Here is a 21,503-nt window from a genome sequence, read left to right on the forward strand (position 1 = left end):
GCATAGATTATCTGCATTCTGTGGTGATGCATGCAGCACTCACAAGAATGAAGTAGTATATCCAGTATCTGGAAAAAGGACTAATAAGTGAAGAATGCATAGAATAACTGTACATATGTACACATATACACATATATATGTATACCTATTTGTGTCTAATGGTAGCCAAAAATAGAAATCTATATAACTTCATTATATATTTCAAACAAATAGCAAGTTGTACATAATACATTCACAGTTTCACGTGCAATCATCTCTTTTATTGTACTAAATTATGAAAATGCTTGCTTTTTTCCATAAATTAAAAATGAAATACCATGGAAAAATTGTATACCCTTGAAATAATGAGATAAATGTCCCTTTCACAAGGCAGACTATTTAAAAGCAATTTCAAGAAGGTTTACAGAAATTTGAAATGGTTTCACTAAGTAATATATTCATCTTTCTTATCATTATTCTGGAGAAACTACATGGTGTAATGTTTTTAGCTTTAGAGTCAAAACAATGTGGATTCAAGTTCAGTTTCTAATACATAATGGCTATGACCCTGGGCATGGGCATGTAATTTAGAGTCTGTCACCCCCAGGCAACTCTTTAAAATATGACAATTTACAAAATGGTTGCTTTTCTGCATAGTCAGAGGAAGTTTTCTTGTAAAAGAATTCCCTAAACTAATGAAACCATAGGGCTGGGTGTTTTGTTTTGTTTTGTCATTATCATTAATATGATGATAAAAATAATGGATCAATTTTTGGGGGGAGGGGAGATTACCTATTCAGAAATCTCTTTTCAGACTGAATGCCCACATAGTTTGGGCAAGATGTTGCCCATATTCTATGTCTTTGTTAATGAACACCTCCTTCTCTGATTCCGGAATTTTGTATCTGCTTTACGCCCAGTTGGTCTGTTTGTCATTATTTTCCCATAGTGTTTCAGGGCCCAAGCAATGACCTTCATGATAATCTGATAGAGTGTGCTTTTTCTCCACCTGCATTTCAGTTTTCCCTCTTCAACTCATAATGCAGCTTCAGTCGTGTCTCTGGTACGTATTCCCAGCCTAGCAGAACAGAGTGATAGCAAGAAAAGTTTCAAAGCTCAACTCATTTGTTGTTAGGCATGATTTGGGCATGACACTGATGAAAGATTCAATTGGTTGATGGACCATTTATGATGCATACTAGTCCTATAGGTGTTGGATTAGGTAATATACAATTCAGCATTCTGGAGACAATGAGCTCAGTCATTATAACAGTCATGGATTTGTTCCTTGCCATAATGACTGTATTTTTTCTCTGCTTTTTAAAAATTTTTATGTTTAATTTATGGGATAAAATAGGCATTTCCATCTCATAGTACAATAAAAAGATAATTGTACACGAAACTGAAAATCTACTATGAACAACTTTCTATTCCTTTCAAATATACACAAAAATTATCATATAAATTTCTTCTTTTTCTACTCTAATCCCACTCTTTGCCCTAGATATGGTCACTATTAGACACAAATAGGTGTGTGCATACATGTGTGTGTATATATGCATGTATATGAATGAATACATACATATACATATGTAAAATCATTCTATATATACTTCTATTTATCAGGTCTGTCTCTGGATACATATAGTGTCTTTCTTCATGTGCCTTTTATATTTAGTTTAGGTATTTATAATAGTCAAAATAACCTATTTGCTCAAAATTGTTCTTAAAATGATATTGTTCTTACAGTGTTCTTTTGGTTTTGCTCATTTTATTCTTCAATATTTCATGTAATTCTTTCCATGTTTTTCTGAGATCCTTGAACTCATCATTTCTTACAGTGCAGCAGTGCTTCATCATAGTCATATTCCACAACTTGCTATATTTTCTTAATAACTAAATATCATGTAATATCATGAAAATGCATATTAACTTCATGTCAATATAATCTAATTACTTTAACATCAGCATGCTATTGTAAAAAGGTCAATTTTAGCACTTCAAAGAATTACTTGATCTCACAATTAGAAGAGAACACAGCAGCCATTTAATTTAATCCAACATATACCTGAAAGAATCTCCACTATATGATATCTAACAAGCCATTATCCAGCTTTTCCTGAAAGATGGTCATTGAAGGGAAATCCACTATGTCTCAAGGAAGTCAACTTCATTTTTGAAAAGCTCTGATAATTTTTAGGAAGTTTTTTCTTACATCTGGTTGAAATTTGTCTCTTTATAGCTTCCACCAATTGTTCAAAGTACTATCTTGTGGGGTCAGACAAAGTAATTCTAATCTTTCTTTCACATGGCAGCAATTCAGACACTTGCAAAGAGCTATAATATTCCTCCTTAAGTCATCTCATTTCCAGACTAACCAGCTCCCAGCTTCTTCATCTGATTCTCACATAGAAATGGGCACACAACATTTCAACCTAATGGCTATGCGCCACTGTAATCTACCCAACTTCCCAATTATCCTTTCAAAAATGTGATACTCAGTACGGTTAATATAGTGTAACCTGGCCAAAGTATGGTGACACTATCTCCTCCTTAGTCCTTAAGACTAAGCCTTTCTTAATACAATTTAAAATCACATCAAATAAAATATTTTAAAATAAAATCTTTCTCTGGGATCTATCTGCCATTTCATTATTTCATGTTACAGACCAATTTAAAAGACATTTTTGTGACCATTCTTTACTTTTTCCATGGAAGTGATGTGTTCAACTACAGTTAGTAGTACTGCAATAGTTTAAAAAAAGAATTTTAGCGGTAAGATTTTATCCTTTTTTCCCACAGATTTTTAGAATTTGAAGAGATCTTACTGACAATTTAGTACTAGTATTTTTACAAATAAACTAAGGCACAGAGAGGTGTTGCAACTAGTCCAACATCACACAGATACTGAGGACAAGAATGCAAATCCAGCTGACTCCCAGTCCAACATTCTTTTTACTACATTTTTCCTAAGACATTTGAGGTTTCTATATTTTAAAATTAACTAGTTCTTTTATCTCATGATTCAGCTAATTAATGGTAGACACAAAAGCTTTCGGTATTGTGGTTGCCATCCCACTGGCTGAAGATTTCATCTGGTCACAAATCCAGAGTTCTTGTTCTCCTTAAAGCAGGAAAAGACCTCATAGCAAAAGAGAAAATAAATCTCTTATAAGCATTCCATACCTAGCCCAGATCCATCACATACTAAATTTCGCCATAAAGAGGAAAGGTTTGAGGAGAAATAAAACTAGAGTTTCTTTAGCAGTTATATTTCATCAATTGGCAATCGTCAGCAAAGAGAATCTAACCCATCTGTCATGGAAAATTTGAAAGGAGAGGATTCTGGGAAGATGGCAGAGTAGGTCAGAAAATTCTACGTTCTCCAGATTTCCCCCACAAACAAGACAAAATAGCACCTTACAGAGAACGTAGAACACTAAAAATAAATAAGAGTTGGAGCAGAAAAGTGGTCCTTCTGGGACAATCACAGAAGATCTGAAGAAAAATTGAAGGACAGAGCTTTGGTCCATGTGAAGAATAAATAATTCCAAGCTAGTTCCCCTGAAATAACAAGCAGTAAGCCCTGTAAGTACCTGGTTTGGGAGGTGGCATCAGCCCTAGATACATGAACTTCCAACTCCAGGGAAAATGTGAGAAGCTAGGAAGATTGAGGGAACACCTGGTGATAAGAAATATCAGCCCTAGCCAGGCTGCAGAAAAGTAACTGGAGATGAGAAGGAACCAGAACACACCTGGTGAGGACAGTAGTGAGGTGGAAATGGTATTGAGCAGTGGGGTGCTTACAAGAGGACAGAATTTTTGGTTTTGGCTTCAAGTTAGAGGAGGAAGTTGAAGGATGATCTAAGGTCAGAGCCACCATCTCACATACTGGAGGACAAGAGGTTATTACAAGAAACAAGCTGCTACAAATTAAAAAAACAAAATGAGCAGGCAGAGGAGAAAGAATCCACCCACAGAAAATTACTACAGAAATAGAGAAAATAGGTTTATCTTCAGAGAAGGATACCGAAGCAAAAAAAAGAAAAAGCCTCTCCTATGCCATATAATAATGTCAAATTGTCACCTGCCTGAAAAGAATTCATAGAAAAGCTTTAAAAAGACTTTAAAAATCAAATGAGAGAGATTGAGGAAAAAAATATTTTAAAAGGAGCAATCCAAGAAAAACAAGGAGATTGTGAAAAGAAAATCAACCAACTAGAAAAGGAGATCAAGAATCTCAAAAAAGAAAATGACTCCTTGAAAATTAGAATGGAGTAAGGGGAAGCTAGTGAAGTTATAAGAGACCAAGAAATAATACAATAAAATTTAAAAAATTAAAAAATAAAAAAAATGTGAAATATCTTATGAGAAAAATAACTGATCTGGAGAGAAAACATAAGAATAATCAGACTAATTGAAAGATAGTATCACAACACAAATCTTGATACAATAATACAAGAAATAATTAAAGAAAATTGTCCTGAAGCATTAGAAGGGAAAGTAGAAATAGAAAACAAAATCTACCAATCACCCCCTGAAAGAGATTCAATGAGGACAACCTACAGAAATATAATAGTCAAATTCCCAAACTGCCAGCTCAAGGGTAAAATATTATGAACAGCAAGAAAAAAAAAAAACAATTTAAATATATTGGTGTCACAATTAGAATCACACAAGATCTAGCAACAGCTATCCTAAAAGACCAGAAATCTTGGAACAGTATAAACTGAAGAGTTAACGAACTGGGGTTATGGTAAAAAAAAATATCATGTTTAGTATCTCAAAATTAAGCATGATCCTGAATAAAAAAATAAAAGGATATTTAATGAATTGTCAGACTTTCAGGATTTTGTTAAAAAAAAAAAACCTGAACTGAATAAAAAATTTGACATATAGGATCCAAGAGAAACATAAGGTACATATCAAAGATTAGGTACAAGGAACTCAATAAGGACAGACTGGTTATCTTTTGAGCAAGGAAATATAAAACATATGTCTAAAATTCTTATTAGTAAGTGAGTAGTTCATAAGAAAGATTGAGGTAGACATGAATATTGATTTTTAAAAGTAAAACTACCTAGGAACAAGTAAAGAAAAGTAATTATTTTTATACAAATGAGGTCTAAAAGGAAGAACTAACACAGAGAAATTAGATACAGGGGGGAAGGCTTGGTTGCTCTGGAACACTACATTCATTGGGAAGGGGTTCAAGAGAATAGAAAGGTATAAAAATCTTCTAAATTCAGAAAGAAATAAGAGACTGAGGGCATAGATAGGAGCCAGAGGATGAGGGAAAGATATCTAGAGAAGAGGGTGAGGGGTTAGGATAAGTGGGGTGGGATAATAGAAGGGTGCTTAGATTAATGGGAATGGGAGGATAAGGGAGGGATCTTTGGAGAGGAGTAAGTTAAGTAATAGGAGAGCAAAGGAGTGGGTAGAAATAAAGTAGAGGAAGAAGGAGGAATAAGAAACAAGAGATACACACAAAAGAAAAATAAAGAACAGGAGTAGAATTCATTAGGGAAATAAAAAGGCAGGAATAGCAATCATGATCTCAGACAAAGGTAAAGTTAAAATGGATTTAAGCATAAGAAAAAATAGGTAAACTACACTCTGTATCAGCCATATTGACCAACATTGTTTTAGATTAAAATAACTACGCAGTATAAGGACGGAATGCTGCTGTGGTATAGGGAATGAGGAGTTGTTGGACTTAGAAAAATATGTAAAGACTCAGATTTATGAAGGAAGAGGTTATCCACCATCACAGAAACAGAGGGCAATTAAGTATACTATGGTCTTGCATAGAAGCATATGAATCTATGTGTCTATATATGAGTTTGATTATAGATATCTAAATATATGTATGTGTACGTAAGTGAATGTCCATAAGTATATATGCATGTATATATCTTTGTGTATATAAGCATGTATGTTTGTAAGTGTATATGTATATGTGTAAGTATGCATGTGTGTATATGTATATGTACATATGTGTGTAAGTATACATGTGTGTATGTATATATGTATATGTATATAAATATATCCATGCTTAATTGTACCTGGAGGTGAGGAAAAAAGAACAAAGTAAAAAGTACATGGCAGAGAAAAACATGAAATTTAAAAGGAAGCAAAGAAAAGATGGACAGCTCTGAACACAACATGAAATATTTATTAAATAGGCTTTCTTGAAATGAAAACTTATTGTTATATATTTTGAATCCTCTCTTAAGTTCTGCTTTGCATATGGCAATGCTTTTTTTCTTATTGTGTTAAATTTCAATATTTAAGTTTATATTTCTTTTTCTGTTCTTATTTTATATTTGTTTTTGTATTAAAGTTTAAAAGAAATATTTTTTTTTAAAAAGCTGAAAGGAAATATAATATGTTGGACAAAAAGAATGCAGCCAATATTAGAAGAAAAAAAGGGAAAGTGTAAATAGTATTATACATTTTTTCTCTTTTTGTTAAAAAACTTTGAAAATGAAATACTGCTTAGTACCCCCACATAATAGGGACTTAATTAATAATTTCTGCTATTTTTTGTCATGAGGGGTAGTTTTCTAGGAAGGTAGATGAGGAGGGATATAGAAGGAAATTGAGGTGATGTGAAAAAATATCTGAAACATACCTATATCTGCATGCAGGTTAAGATATAGATACAGATATTACCTACAATGTTGTAAAGATCAAAATAAGTAATACTACTTAGCTGTTATATATGCGAATGTCTATTTCTTTAAAAACTATACTGAACAGTTCCTAGAAAATCTTATTCTTTGTATGTTGAAACAACAACAGTTTCTTCTATGATCCCCTTTCATGTTCTTGGAATAACACAATATCATTTTGTCAATGATTAAGGTTACAATTTTTAAAAAGTTTAAAATTAAATAACAGAAGTGATTCCCTAGTTTCCAAATGTAATCAGCCGATTGGCCTCTGAATCTAGACTGGTCTCACTATCAATTGGCAGCACTTGCCAAAGATCGGTGTTATGTTAATGCCCATATTGAAGTGATATTGTCAGATTCCTGTGATGATCGAAAGAAATTTAACCAAATAGTAGAAAAGTTGACAAATATAAGTGATATTGTTGAGTTGCCTAAAAACAGAATCTTTGACAAAGCTATAGCAGAGGTATCTAGACTGGAGGTTCTAGATTAATTACCTTTTCCATCTCTACCTTTATCATTGCCCTGGCTGTCTCTTTCCCCTTTCTGCAGTCAAATTTCTTCTCAAGTAGGATGCTGGTCCAAAGGAGAAGCAATTTTGTCCACCAAATAAACATTCATTAGATAAGTCAGTGCACTAATATGCTTCCCTTTCCGATTGCCAAATGGTGTCAAATGGTTTGCGTATGGCTATGCACGAGGTATGTTTGAGCAGGAGGGGAGAAGAAAATGTGCCATTTAATGTAGAAAGAGATTGAAATTACAATGAATTAAATCAGGAAAACTGACTGTTTGGTATTTATTGATTGCCCACAGTGTTCTTAGTTTCCATGTCCTTACAACAATGAATCAGCCATGCTTATCAGTAGAGATGAAAGATGCTTGCATTCCAATGAAAGATTGAGGCAGCTTGATTTGAACCATTTTTCTTTTGAATTGTTCTTAATTAAATGAGAAAGCTATTTTATGTAAGTAATTTGGAAGCGATATTCAATATTGTTTCAACACTGGCAAGATACTATGATGTATGTTTCAGCTACAGCTCTTTCTCCTTTCCTATGTATGATTGGTTGAGATTGTTTGTTTAAACTGGAAATGACCAAGAGTGTTCTAGCTCCATTGACTTTATCAGTGAATTTGGTGTAGTACAAACTTTGTATAGTTAGACATTAGTGAGTTATTTAGCTCTAGGGACAGAGTGATTAATTAGCTTTCCAAGTGCAACTCAGCAGCTTAAAGTCAACATTAGTGTTTAACACCCATTTTTAGTGGATACACACGATGAAACTCTCATGCACAAAAACTTATTACGATACATGGATTCCTGCTTTGGACTGTTACCAATATTTCTCTATTTTTTATCAGTTTCCCTAGGTCTTCATAAACCTTCAGTCATTCATCTTCCCTTTCAATATGCCTATCTTTTGAAAGCCATCAAAGCACACTCTTATTCTTATTTCAAAATAGGGCATTTATTAAGTGGGCACAAAGCGGCAGGTATTATGCCAAGTGACAGAGAGCTAAACACAAGAAAGTCCTTGCCCTCAAGGAACATACATTTGGGAAGAATGTTAGGTTCATTTAGTGGAGTGGGCTTAGGGTTTGGAATAGGAGATGGGGGTGATAGCTGTTGTAGAGATAACATGATAGGGAGATGGTTGAGAAGTTGCATGGGAGTGTGGTTCTTCAAATGAACTCTTTCATTGTTAAATTTTCCAGCAGTAATTAAAATCTTTGAAATAAAGACTTGTCTTACGTGGCAACTGACTTAATTGACTTACTGTGCCACTTTGTGAAACATAAACAATGTATGTATGTATATACATATATGCATGTGTCTTTGTATGTATGTGTGTATCTTACTAGAAAAGACAAGATAGATTAAGAAGGAATAGTTTCTCTGAGGTCACTTCTAGTTGTAAGTGTTTATAATTAGATTCTGGATGAAAGTTTGCTTATATTTGTCCCTTATTTTAATATTTTTTAAACTCCCTTTACTGATAATAACATTACAGGACTTATTTGTTTCTTATTTATGCCAAGAAGAATTGACTCAGTTTTAAAAGGCCTTATGTATCTGTCCATGTTGTGTGAAGGAGCCCAATGTGGCCTCCATTCCCCTCCAGGCCCTGTTTCTAGTCTCAGAACTTTCAGTCCTGGAATTTCCCTTAGCACCCAGGCTCTGCTCATCATAGAACATTCAGCTGCTCCTGTGGTTTTCACAACCTGATGCATCCTTCTTTTTAAGATCTACCCCTTTCACCTATTAGGGAATCCCTCTTGGAGATTCCATTTCATGAAAGGGCCTGGGGCAGGGCTGAGAAACCTGTGGATTCAAGGCCACAATGTGGTCTTCTAAGTTCTTGGGTGCAGCTTTTTGATTATCCAAATTTTGCAAAACAAAGCCTTTGACTGAATCCAAACTTCATGCAACAAATCCCCTTAATAAAAGGATTTGTTCTGTAAAACTTAGACTCAGTCAAGAGTCCACACCTGGGGACCTAGAAAGCCACATGTGGCTTTGAGGCCACAGTTTCCCCACCCATGGTTTAGGCTGATCTTCATTCCCTTCTCAGACCTGTTTTAGACTTCTAGACCTCAAAATCATTATACTCACCAGGTACTTTTCCCCCTTTCCCCTTCTCTTTCTCCTTTCTTCTTCCTTTGGTATTTTATCTTCTGTCATTATAAAGTAAACTCCTTGAGGACAAGGACTATTTTTGCTTTTGCTTGCATTTGTATCACCAGCACTTAGCACAGTGCCTGACTCATAATAAATGGCTAATAAATAATTGTTTTTCTGCTTTCTTCCTCTTTGGGGTTAACAAAATAGTAATTGTGATCTGTTCTAATGAAACAAAACATTTTATTGAAGTATCATCTTTCCTTTTTCTGTACAAGTTCATAATTTTCAGGAATCCCAATCAAAATCTTATTATCTTTGATCTATTAGGGGAATTCTCATTTATACTGATTCTTTTCCTTAGAATAGCTTCAGCAGTAGATACCAGCTGCAAATTTCAAAGTTGCCTTCAGAAATCACCTATTATGTGGTTAATCGATTCAGTGCCCAGTAACTTTGGCAAATGAAGTCTAAATCTTATATCATGATACTGGGCATTAGACATCCTTTCTCCCTTCCCCAAATATCAATAATTTAAGAGCATTCCTTAAGGCATTTCAACTTCAATTTTAAATTTTCCTTACTCACTCTTGAATCTCTTATACTCTCTTTAAAAAAAAATATTTTCATTGGTTGTACTCATCATTTTCAGAAGTGTTACCATGGAGAAAGGCAATTATGAACACAGCTTCAAATGATGAGTGACTAGAGTTTGGATCAATCATATAACCATAGACTTAGAAAACACCTTGAAATATCCTCTTAGTAACCCATCTTCCTTCCTCCAAGCAAAGACTAAATTTATACTATTCCTTAAAACTTGAGATATACAGCTACTAATGTTTTTTTGAATAACAGTGTTAGTTTCAAGTGAAACTTGCATTAAAATTAAACTTATTCACAGTCCTAATTATACTGTGGGTGCTAATAAATACTTAGTTAATAACATGGGACCGGTGATAGATTGTCTCAGATTTCTAAGGACCAATCTTTTCAGCAATACCATCTCTTTTGACCATTAATTAAGTTAAAATGTGATTGCTTTCCATGACAAAACTGCCCACACTGTAGTCCCTTGAAAGACTGAATCACTAACAATAATAAACAAAAATTATTATTACTGATGATACTAATAGGCATATTGGGCATTTTCTTTAAGTATGACTTGTGAATCTTGTACTTCTCAATGGCCACAAGAACACTGGCTCTAGAGTTAGAAGACCTGTGTTCAAATCCCATCTCTGATGCATACTTCCTGTGTGACCTTAAATAAGTCATCACTTAATCTCCGTGGGCCTCAGTTTCCTTATTTGTAAAAAAAAGAAAAGAATGTTGGACTAAGTGGCTTCTATGACTCTTTTCAGCTCTCAATGATTTTTAATCTTTTTTTCCCATATTACTGAGAAATATACATTTTACCCATTTTAGAAATACATTTCTAAATTACTTTCAGTGTCACAATTTCTACACATTCCTCTCATCCTCCCCTCCAAAAAAGATTACTATTCTAGGAAGGTACAAAAATAAAATCTGAAAGAAGCAGATGAAGTGAAAAGCTGATTTCCTTCCCACCCGCCTTATCTTCTTTCTTTCTTTCTTTTTTTTTTTTTTTTTTTTACTATGAATCTCTAGGCATTGGTGTTCAAGGTATAATTACTCTCTCACTCAACGGAAGGCACAACTAATAATAATAGGGACTGGAATTGATTTGATTTTGGTAGGTCATTCCCTACCAATTTAAGTCTGAACCTTCTCAGAAACATACACTCTTAGAGAGTTGAAATTATTGAGAGGCTGAGTGACTTGATCAGTGACACATAGTTCATATATGTCATGGGTGGGATATCGATATTCACATACATAGTTCATTTGATGGCAAATATTTACAAATCTTTCTAAATTTATTTTTATTAATTTTTTCATTTGGATAAAAGCTTCTTCTCCCAGTACTTAACATGGTGTCAGGAACACAGTAGCTACTTAATAAATATTCATTGTTGATTGAGTGGAAAAAAACATTATAACAAATATGTCCAGTGAAACAAACAAATGACCTCACTGGCCACATCCAGATTCCACATCTGCGTCCATAATCTCTTATGTGAGTAGCATGCTGCATGGCAAGTTCTCTGGCATCCTAGTTGGTTGTCACATTGACCAGAGTTGTTAAAGCTTTAAAATTTATTTGTTAATAGTGTTGATACTGCTGTATAAATTGTTCTCTTGGTTCTACGTACTTCACTTTACATCAGTACATATAATTCTCTAAAAATATGCCTTTCACCATTTCCTATAGCACAACAGCATTCCATTACATTCATATGTCATAAAAGTATTTGGCCCTTTCCCAGTTGATGGACACCCTTCAAACTGAAGGTCTTTACTTCTATAAAAGAATCTGCTATAATACAAATGGGTATTTTTCTCTTTCTTTTATCTCTATGGGTATAGACCTGCTGGAGGTGCTGGGACAAAGGGTACACACAGTCCAATAGTATCTGGAGCATAGTTTTAATTTGCTTTCCAAAATAGTTGTACCAACTGACAGTTTCACACAGTAAATTAATGTTGTTTTTTTTTTTCCCTTGCAGGCCCTCCAACATATATAATTTTCCTCTTTGGTCAATACTGCTAATTTGAGAAGTGTGAAGTAAAAACTCAGAGTTGTTTTAATTTGCATTTCTCCAATTATTAGCAGGCTTTGAATCATTTTTTCAAAAGGTTATTGTTAACTTGGCTTTATTCTTCTGAATGCTGCCTGTTCATATTCTTTAACCATTTATCAATCAGGGAATCACCCTTATTCTTATATATTTAAATCAGTTCAATATATTTCTCAAAAATGGGATATTTAGTTGCAAATGTTTCCCAGTTATCTGTTTCCCTTCTAATTTTAGCTTCATACATTTTATCTTCTTTGATACTTGATATCTCTTATTTGGTCATGAACTACCTATAGATCTGAAAGGTAATTTCTTCCTTGCTCCTCTTATTTATGATGTCATATTTAATGTCTTATTCATATATCCATTTGAAGCTTATTTTGGTACACAGTGGGAGATATTCATCTATAGCAGTCTTGTCATACACAAATAGAAATGGGGACCACTAAAGCATACACAGGGATCCATGTAGGCAGTAATTACTTAGACAAAAAATCACACCTTTCAAAAATTTCTTTTTTGTTAATGCAGCAATACTTTGAAATCGGATAGGTACTATATTTTAATATGATTCAATCCACACTCAGGAGTGTTGTAAGCCATAGACAACCCACTGGCTACTTATTTGAAACCTGTGATCTGTACCAAGTTTCTAACAGATTGAAGGCAATTTTCTTCAAGATTTTTTGTTCCTGGGAGCAGAGCCAAAATGGCGGAGTAGACAGATGCACATACGCTAGCTCCGATCCCATAGCCCATAAAATATCTGTAAAAAAGATTCTAGAGCAACAAATTCTGGAGCAGCAGAAGCCACAGAACAATGGAGCGGACAAAATTTCTGTTCCAGAGCCTGAAAACCTCTCGCAAAAGGTCCTTCACAATGCAGACCTGGAGCCCAACCCAGTCCTGCATTGGCCATGCGGCCCCAAGAGGAGTGGATCCGAGCAGGATTCAGGGACGGAATCTCCAGCGGCTACACGGGTCCCTTCACCCACAGGTGAAAAGGATCACTGAGAGGTCTCTTTGGGAGGTTGAGAGGAGAGTGGGGTGCCCCCATAACTCAGGCCCCCTCAGTAGGCAGCAGTGGAGGTGGGAGCAGACTGGGCCTCCCCAAGCAGGCAAGAGCCCAGATCCATTGTTGAAGGTCTCTGCATAAACCCCCTGAGGGAACTGAGCCTGTGAGGTGGCCCTGCCCCCATCTCAGCACCTGAACTTGATCTCACACTGAATAGCAGCCCTGCCCCTGCCCAAATCCCTGAGGCTGGGAAGCAGCATTTGAATCTCTGACGCCAAGAGCTGGCTGGTAGGATCTGGAGGAGAAGTGGGTGTGAAGAGAATATTCAGAAGTCAAGTCACTGGCTGGGAAAATGCCCAGAAAAGGGAAAAGAAATAAGACTATAGAAGGTTACTTTCTTGGTGAACAGGTATTTCCTCCCTTCCTTTCTGATGAGGAAGAACAATGCTTACCATCAGGGATAGACACAGAAGTCAAGGCTTCTGTATCCCAGCCCACTCAATGGGCTCAGGCCATGGAAGAGCTCAAAAAGGAATTTGAAAAGATTTTTTTGTTCCTCCAAACAATATTATTATTTTTTTGCATTTGTTTGTGAAGTTTTTATGTCCTACTATATATGGCTTATTTTTGTAAGAATGTCATCATTACTGAGAAATGTGTATTCCTTTCTAGTCTTAATCCATAGTTGCCAGAAGTCTATCATATCTACTTTTCTAAATTCTCCTCAGGACTTTAATTTTTTTCTTGCTTATTTCTGGTTAGATTTTTCTAGCTCTAAATATGGTATATTGAACTACTTCTCTATTTTAGTTTTGTATATTTTAGTCCCTATAATGCAATTAGTGTTTTCTAAAATAGTTAGATGCCATACCCTTTGTTATATATCTTAAGTAATGAAATTTGTTAATTATTGTACTTTTCAGCAAAATGCAATTTCCTCTTTGTCTCTTTTAATCATCTACTCTTTTTTGTTTGTTTTCTTGTCTGGATAATGACAGCTCATCTTGCTTTTTTTTTTTTTTTTTTTGCTTTGTTTTGTTTTACTTTAGCTGGGGTATAAAGCATATTGTTGACGTCTTCTATTTTAACTCTGTATGAATATGTTACAAGTGTGTTACTTGATATCTACTCTCTAATTTATTCTGATATTCTCTTTTATTTTATCAGTGAATTCATCATATTCAAGTTCATAGTCATGATCATTAAGTACGTATTCTCGTATTTTTCTTCTCTTAATGACCTGTCTCCTCTTACAAAGAATTAGAAGTTAGTGGAATAAGAATGTGCTCTGTAACTGTGCTCTGGACTGAATATGATCTTCTTCTGCCCCTCTGCTCCCTTTTTCTTTCCCCAATGCAGACCTCAATCATAGGTTTTTACTCTTTCTTCCAGCTCTTATTCATCATTTCCTTTTGAATCTTTCTTCATACTCTCCTTTCTGAGTTTGAGGTTTGGACTAGTCCATCCTTAAATCTACACTCTTTCTTAATACCCTATTCCTCTCTCCTCCCCTCCCTATTTTTCTATTGAGTTAAACGTATTTCTACATCAAATTCTTTATGTATGTATTTATGTATGTGTGCATGTTTTACTCTCCATTGACCAACTTAAATAAAAGTGATGTTCTACTGAATCCTGTTCCTCCCACTCTTCCTTGTCTGAACAGATTTCTACTTGTATCCCTAATCATGGATATAATAAATTTCCCCTCCCCCATTTCCTCTTCTTTTCTTCTCTAATGCATCCTTTTTCTATGTTCTCTCCTTTCTTCTTTAAGATCATCAAACCATAATAAAATCACCCCTTTGACCCTCTTACTTATTTGATGTCTTGTACAATCCCTGAAGACACATTTGTATACCCTCACCCATTAGATGTGAACACTATCCTTATAAAGTGTCTTCCCATTGCTGACTTATATTTACAAATTTTTTTACGATTCTGTGAATACTCATGTTGGTATTTCAAGGTTTCCACTCAGTTCCAGTCTTTTCATTGGAATGTTTTGAGGTCTTCTATTTCATTAAAGTCCATTTTTCTTCCACGAAATCTCATATATATTTTTTCTGGGTAATGTTTTCTTGGTTGTGAGTCCATAATTTTCTCATTTTGAAATATCATATTACATGGTCTCTGCTGTTTCATAGTAGTAGGTGCTAAATCTTACATTATCCTGCCTATGGTCCCTCAGCAATTTTTCTTTATGGCTGCATGGAGTGCTTTTTGTTTTACTTGAAAGCTCTATCCTTTGACAATGATGTTATTGGGAATTTTTATTTTAAAATGTTTCTTTGAAGAGATGGACAGAGGATTCTTTGTAATTTCATTTTACCTTAATTTTGTTCCAGTGTATCTAGACAGATATTTTTAAATACAAGTTCTTTAAATTTTCTCTCTGGTTTTGTTTTGTCATCATTTTCATATAATCCAATTATTGTTAAATTAGTTCTGCTTGAAATATTTTCCACATCACTTGCCTTTTATATGATTTTTTACATTTGTGTTGCTTTGTACAATATTTCTTGTTTCCTTGTGTCATTAGCTTGTGTTTGGTCCATTCTAATTTTCAAGGAGTCTCTTACTTGAGTAAGGTTTTGTGCCTCTTTTCTGAGCAATTTATCCTCTTTCCTAATAAAGTTCTCATTTCTTTTCTGAATCTTTTCAACATGACTCATCTTATTTATAATATTACCCTTTAACTTTTTATTCATTCCTTCTAAGAATTCTAATTTATCTTGTTGGAAAGATATATGTCTCTGTGAGTCTTTTCTTATTTGTGTTTTGAAGATATTTTCCTTTTCTGGGTTTATGTATTGATCATGCTGGTGTCATAATAGCCCTTTATAGTCTGGTCTTTTTTATTTATTTGTTTACTCATTATTCTAATTTACTTCTCAGATTGGGGCATGCTATTAAGAATAACAGACTTTGTGTTTCAGCAGGACTCTCATGGCCTCATAAAATCCTGGCCTGGCTTGTTTGAGGTCTGATGCCCACCCTCTGACCATGTTCTTCAGGAATTGAGAGTTATGTTCTCTAAGGATCACAGGGGTAACTGGAGCCAGGAGGCTGCATCATTTCAGTAGTCCCTATGTGGTCAGATCATGGGCTAAATCTAATCACTGACCTCCTGAGCTTTCTAGGCTCCAAACTCTAGTTTTAATCTAGGTAACATATTTGCAGTCTTGACCCTGAGCAGTGCTATAGCAGACAGTAATTGCCTATAAAACTCATAAGATTGTTGAAATTTTGCTTTAAATTGGACATTGATTCAGTGTAATCATGTTGCTGTCTTATCCCTGTTCTGGGCCTGGAATTAGTACCCAGTCCACTCTGGAGGGTTCACTACTCTAACTCTAATCTACTCAAGGACACCTGTATTGCTGACAAGCAATGTTCCTTTCATGGACTGAGCAGTGACCTGGATGACTTTGTCCCTCTACCTATTTAGAATCCTGGAGGCTAAGTCCATAATTCCTGACCCTCTTGGAGACTCCATGCTGCTCACCTTGGTCTGGGACTGAGTCCTCAATCTTCCCTCACTGATGTTACACAGTTAATCCCCTAGTTAGTTGATTATAGGTCAAATTTATGACCTTATGCTAGAAAGATGCTGAGTCACTCCTTAGACTTAGTCTAAGACTCCTTAGTCTTCTGACCTCTTTGAGTTTTTGTAGGGAATGTTGAGCTGTCCCAATTCTTCCTACTCTGTTATCTTTCAGAATTGTGAATTTATAAGTAATGAGAATACATTCACTCATAATGTATGACTCAAGGACCAGTACACTACCAGAACTGGCTGACTTCCTGAAATTTTCCTATAAAATGTTCTCATCTCAAAAGAATAATATCTTCCTTTGGGCCAGTAAATGTAGGATGATAGATAATAGCGTTTTACTAATGAAAAATGGAAAGTATTTCCTGAGTAAGATGAAACTAAGTTCTAATCTTATCCTCTTAATTATTCTGTATTTGCTATCCTAAATATTTTCATATTTCAAAAACAAAAAAGGAACTCTGCAAACCTAGAACCAATGTCATACCAACCTGATCTTTTGTTAACACTTTTCCTACTACAGCTGGTAGAGGGATCCAATCACAAGCATATTGGCTTCCATCCTAAGCAAGCTCATCTGCTAGGCAACATGTCTGGGCCTTTGCTTTCCATACATGCAAGAAATCATTTCCCAAGGATCAAGAGATTATTCTCACATGTCATTTTTTGCAAAATATTCAACAAATAAACACAATGTACAATAGAGATACCATTCTTTAGTTGCAGTAAATGTGCAATTAAAGCACAGAAATACAATCCAAAAAATGAAGCAATTAAAGCATTTAAACAGCACCTATATGTGATTTTCCCTTTCAAATATATACTACCTTCTCAGCTATTATACTCAGAATAGATTCTAATTTTCTCTGTGGCTACATTTCTGAAAACCATTCCTAGAAATCTTTGTTGCCTAAAATTTTATACTTCAGAAAGTCTATTATCTCCTCAATTTCTTATTTTGTTACTCTATATATTAAATTAAAATGTAACCCATTGTTCAGTTGGTTTCCAAATTCAATTGAAAATAGAATTTACTGGCCAACTGCCATATAACTAGATGAAGATTTCTCAACCACACACACGCACACACACACACACACACACACACACACACACACACACACACACACATCTATTAAATATTTATGGCCAAACCACAACTTTTTTGGTTCCCCAAACTACATAGTGAAAATTAAACAGCCATCAGAAGAAAGGTAGTGTCATCACAGGTAATTTGGTATTGCTGTTTCAGCTCTTAGACGCTTTTCAAGTGTGCACTGAACAGATGGAGATTGTTACAGTCTTTTCAGACCAGTGTTTACTGCAAACTTTCAAGCAATCTGTCATGATTTTTGTATTCCCAGTGCCCTTCTAAGTCCTTGCAAAGGAGACCAAGTCTTCAAAAATGATGTTTACCAAGCCATGTCTATTAATGTACAGATACATTCTCATTTTTAGTATCAAAAGCTCTTCTAAAAGTATTGATTTTTTAATATGCATATAGAACCAATTCTACTACATCAAAGTTTGCTTTGGATTTCTATGTATGTCATTTTTTTTCTAAAGCCTGGATTTCACTGCTTGGGAAGGTCCTGGCATCATAACGACAAGTGATGCCCCTCCTGAAGAATAAGTCATATTTTTTCCTTCCAATTAGTGACATGACTTGTTAAATGCCGCTATAGAATAATACGCAAAATTTCAAGCCCTCCTCCCTGCTGTTTAGTCAATGAGAATGTTCTCTGCACCAGCTGAGATCTGCATTAGTTCCAAATTGTACTAAACCAGGGAGCAAGGATTGTTGTACCCTAATTACCAATAGACGCAATTTGCCTCTGCTAAGCTTTCAGACAGTTACCCTGAAGTTTTTTATTTCCATTTCAATAAGAAAAAGTACTTCCATTCAGTCATTTTTTTTTCATAGCAACAAACAAGCAAATATATAAAACTCTTCTTAAGACATACCTCTGAATCATTGTTGATATCTATATGCCAAACGCATGAAAAAATGATGGATTTAGGGAAGAATACTTGCCTTTGAGAAATGTATGTCTGCACAAAGGCAATTGTTTCTTTGGGGGTCACATTGTTACATAGAGGATAAGATATGTGAGTCTTTTCCAACGCGTGCTCAGAAATGTGTCTGAATTGTTACAGCTCCAAGTTCTAGGTGAATTTCTGTATCATCCTTCTCTGTCATGGTAACAAAATAGTCAAAGTCCAATTAACTAGTTATTTCAATCAGTGTCAAGAGGAAGGCCGACAGTTGACTGATTTAGCCAAGAGCGAGAGAAGTTCACAGATTCCTTGAATCAGAAGTAAAGGGACTGCAGAAGTTCATAGGATCACAAATGTTGAACTGCAAGAAAGTTCAGGAATGATTTAGTCTAACTTGTCATTTTCCACGTGAGGAAAGGAAGGTCCATCTTTAATTTGCCCAAAATCATCCAGGAAATGTAGATAAGTTTTGAAACCAGATTCTCTGATTTTAAGTACGTTGTCCTTTCCACTGAGCCACTCTATCTTTGATAACTCATGAAAACTGCATAAATCAGTTTTCAAGGATAGTTTCCAAAGGTAGGGTCTAATGAGAATATGTCTTCTCACGTATAAAATCAACCTCATGCATTTTTTACATGAATACTCCTCTATGATATTTTAGACAAAGAATTTTTTTTCTCCTATATGCCTTATCAAAGAATTTTGATAGTCCAGCGTAGTTCAGATAGTACCTACCGTGTATGAGTACCTTGCTAATTACTAAAGTTACAGAAACATTTTTTTAATTCAGATTCTCCTCTCAAAAAGAATTATCATGGCTTAATAATCACTGTCTTATTAAAATGAATTCTTAAAGCTAGGACAAATTATTCTTTTTAGATTCCTTTAGATCAAATATGCAATTGCAATAGAGCTGGTATATGCTTGCAGTATAACTCAAAGCCATGACCTAAATAAAAGGAAGTGTAATTATTTAATTCGCTTGTTATTACACATAATTAATTAGCGGCATGGAAAAATAATTTTTACCCTCAGTTATTTCCTTCAATTTAATCTAATATCCAGAGAAATTTTAATTAATATGATGGATATATTTTGAAACCTCATGCTAAAGGTGGCTCTAATTCACATCCCTAGCAAGCAATGGAAGTCATATTTTTCACCAATTATTTTGAATGCCCAGGGGATCCATTGGGCTTTCTAATGAATGGCATAGTATCACTACAGTAAACCTTTGTTTCCCTCATGTGAAGCCAGTCACCTTTGTTAACCAAGCAGCTAGAAAACATGGAGCAACTGCTTGTGTGGTCTGCACAGTCTTTCAGCTTCCAACACTCCTAAAAGCCCTGGTGATTGACGGCCTCTGCCTTTGAAATTCTCCATGTACCTCAATGGGAATGATGCAATTCAGCCCTGGAAGCCTTGCTTTTTTTTTTCCATTCAGGAAAATTATAGATAAATGATCAAAGTGACATCTTGTCTGAGAAACATTGAAAACAACTGAACAAAGCCCACAGGTATACTTCATCTTTCCCTACAACCTAGAGGTACTAATACAATTCTGAAATCTCTGACAAACTCATAGAATTGGCTTTGAAATTCCCAGTAGTTACTAGCTGAGATAACATAACCCAAAATGTAGAAGGTAAAGAGAAAGCCTGAAGTATTCAGAGCATTATAGTAGGAACTGTTTTATGAGTATATTTATATCTCCCTCACACTACACTGTTACAAGAAATGCATGTACCTCTTCAGAAATGATTTCAAAAGCCAACAGCCTGTGGATTATATCACTCTGAGATCACCACTAGCAGTTTACAATTCCCACTGGGCTCACATTCAGTTTGAAAATTTCCTAAAGAAAATGGCCATTTGTTTCCTGAAAGGCAGCATTTACCATACAGAGTTAAAAGAAATTCACATCTCAGAATGTTCTGCTTTTATCTCATTATGTCAATTTTGACATGGATTTGTCTAGTCTCTGGGCAGCAGCAAACACGGTGATGATGAAGAACTCCCACCTGATAGGTAACATTCTGAGAGACACTGTCAAGGTTAACAAGTGACTACTTGCTAGGACAGAAAAGACAAGAAGGGAGATGGAACAGCCAGCACTGTCAGGTGATAAGCAGAGAGATGGCTAAAGGTGTACATAGGCATTCATTCATGTCATCTCAGACAGGCCAGGTGCAATAGGATATATAAGCCTGTCCTAGATGGGGGAGATGAAGGACGAAAGGAAGGCAAGCTTCTTGGAATCCTCAGACTATATCAGCTCAAAAAAAATCTCTCCAAGTCAAATAAGAAAGAAAATAGGAGGAAAAATCACACAGGTCCCAAAACCTTCAGCTGAATGGAAATAATAGGAAAGGGAAATGACTTCACAAATGCTTACATTAGGACTCAAGTTGAAAGAATACTATATGTATCTCCCAACATTTAGGAGCCAAGACAAAATAATATTTAGATAAAAAACACACACACACACATACATACTTACTCATTTTGTTGTTCAGTCAGTTTTCAGTAGTGTCTGACTCTTTCTGACCCCATTTCAGGTTTTCTTGGAAATAATACTGAAGTGGTTTACCATTTTCTTCTCTAGCTCATTTTCTGAGGAAACTGAGGCAAACAGAATCAAGTGACTTCTCCGGGGTCGCCCAACTTGTAAATGTTTGAGGCCAGATTTGAACTCAGGAAGAGAAGTCTTCTCAAGCTCAGGCCCAGCTCTATTCAATGACCCAACGAGCTGCCCCATGTTTATGCACAGCAGACCCTTATGGCTTCATACTGTCCTACCAAGTCATTTTTTTTAATTTCTAAATTAACAAACAATAAATAACAGGATGTGCACATACATATATCTGTATATGTGTATATTTATATATGCACATATCTGTATCTGTATATATATATTATTTGTATGTGTATATATATGTATATGTGTGCTTACATTTGTGTGTGTTTGGATATATAGAGAGATATAGGT

Source organism: Notamacropus eugenii, chromosome 6 (assembly GCF_028372415.1).
Source record: "Notamacropus eugenii isolate mMacEug1 chromosome 6, mMacEug1.pri_v2, whole genome shotgun sequence".
Lineage (NCBI taxonomy): Eukaryota > Metazoa > Chordata > Mammalia > Diprotodontia > Macropodidae > Notamacropus > Notamacropus eugenii.